General features: G+C 40.5%; 1 pseudogene; it reads left to right on the top strand.

The window, feature by feature from the left end:
* The first annotated feature begins 976 nt into the window (after nucleotides 1-976).
* On the top strand, nucleotides 977-1572 carry LOC139180923 (transmembrane protein 126A pseudogene; annotated as a pseudogene).
* Nucleotides 1573-2153: the final 581 nt, after the last annotated feature.

The following is a 2153-nucleotide window of genomic DNA, read 5'->3' as shown; positions in this document are numbered from 1 at the left end:
CACCATAACTGTTTTGGTGCCAGATAGAATTAACATTCATAGACATTCCATGAATAACCATTTTCTTGACATATGCTGCGGCTGCTGCTAAGTCGCTTCAGTCGTGTCCGACTCTGTGCGACCCCATAGACGGCAGCCCACCAGGCTCCCCCATCCCTGGGATTCTCCAGGCAAGAACACTGGAGTGGATTGCCATTTCCTTCTCCAGTGCATGAAAGTGAAAAGTGAAAGTGAAGTCGCTCAGTCGTGTCTGACCCTCAGCGACCCCATGAACTGCAGTCTTCCAGGCTCCTCCATCCATGGGATTTTCCAGGCAACAGTACTGGAGTGGGGTGCCATTGCCTTCTCCTTATTGACATATAGTTGATTTATAATCTTGTATTAGTTTAAGGTATGGCATAGTGATTCAGTATTTGTGTAGATTATACTACATTAGAAGTTATTGCAAAAAATGGCTATAATTGCTTGTGCTGTACAATATATTATTGCTTTTTATTTTATACATTGTATTCTGTATCTCTTAATCCTCTACCCATATCGTGCCCTTTCCCCCATTCTTCTCCTCACTGGTAACCACTAATTTGTTTTCTGTATCTGTGAGTCAGTTTCTCTTTTGCTATATATATTCCTTTGTTGTATATTTTTAGATTCCTCATGTAAGTGATATCATACATAATTTGTCTTTCTCTGTCTATTTCACTCAGTGTAATATTCTCTCAGTCCACCCATGAGCTCACAAGTATTTTGACCTACACTGGAAAGTTTTCTGACAAATCTTCAGTCTCTGTCATTTTTTCTTCACAACTCTAGATGACAAAGACTGTGAATATAATAAAAGAACATATAAATGACTTGCCTTGTGGCAGCCAAAATGGCTGCACATAGGCGACTTGAGCAAAGGTTGGGGTGAGCCCTCACTTGCCTGATGAAGACCGGAGGAGGCAGCAACTGCTGGGAGAAGAGTGTAAGGCTCAAGATGGAAAATCATGAACCAGATGGTACTATCAAGGAGAACTTAATTGATATCATAGCCAGAAAAATTAACGAACTTCTAGAAGCAGAAAGAAATCTGCTTGAAAATGGATTAACATATTGGACTTAATGCTGCTCTCTGTTGCCTAATAGGAAACAGTCTTTTTCGATGCATCTTACATGTAACACAGGCTGCTGGCTTACCAGTGGCGTTGATCCCATTTTTGACAGCAAACATATCTTACAAACGTTTTGTAAGTTTACCTTTGAATACAGGTGATCTGCATTGTGAAACATGTACCATAACACAAGGTGGATTGGTTGGTCTTGTTTTCGGTGGCCTGTACCTTGTTTTCTTAGCTGTCCCTGTGAATGGTGGTCTGGCAGCTAGGTATTATTCAGCTCTGCTACCAGAGAAAGGAAACATCTTAAATTACTGGATTAGGACTTTTAAGCCTGTCGTTAGAAAGATGTTATTTCCCATTTTGCTCCAGACTGGGTTTGCTGCATACCTTGGGTCTAGACAATGTAAACTACTTATAAAGGCTCTTTAGTTACCCAGAAGTTGAGTGATTGTTAAGCAGATCTGTACACAAAAATAAAACTAACCTACATCTAAGTATAAATAAACAGACTTGTATATAAAAATAAAATGACTTGCCGTTTTAAAGCTAATATGTACTTAGGTATGTATTTCCATGCATGAGTCAACAAGATATACCTGCTTTATTAATAATGCAATAACAGTGATGTTTTTATGCATAATCAAATTAATTGTTTCACCGCATTGCTGCTGCTGCTGCTAAGTCACTTCAGTCGTGTCCGACTCTGTGCAACCCCATAGACTACAACCTTCCAGGCTCCTCGTTCCATGGGATTTTCCAGGCAAGAGTACTGGAGAGGGATGCCATTGCCTTCTCCAGTTTCACCGCATTACTCAGTTCTAAACCTCTCTCTAGCCTCCAGCTTAGTGTATCTCCTTAAAATCTGAGTTTAGACTGCTGCATTGTGAAGTCCTAGGGTTCTATCAGGAGCTGATATTGGGTTATTTCACACCAGAACATGCCCCTCCAAGGGCTTTTTCTCTAGGTTTCCTCTTTCTTTGAATGATACTGCCAGTGTCCTGTCCCAGTCTCACCTGCACAAGTCACCAATATCATTCATCTTTTATGTCTGCCTTT

Source organism: Bos indicus, chromosome X (genome assembly GCF_029378745.1).
Source record: "Bos indicus isolate NIAB-ARS_2022 breed Sahiwal x Tharparkar chromosome X, NIAB-ARS_B.indTharparkar_mat_pri_1.0, whole genome shotgun sequence".
Taxonomy (NCBI): Eukaryota; Metazoa; Chordata; class Mammalia; order Artiodactyla; family Bovidae; genus Bos; species Bos indicus.
This window is presented reverse-complemented; position numbering and strand designations above follow the sequence as displayed.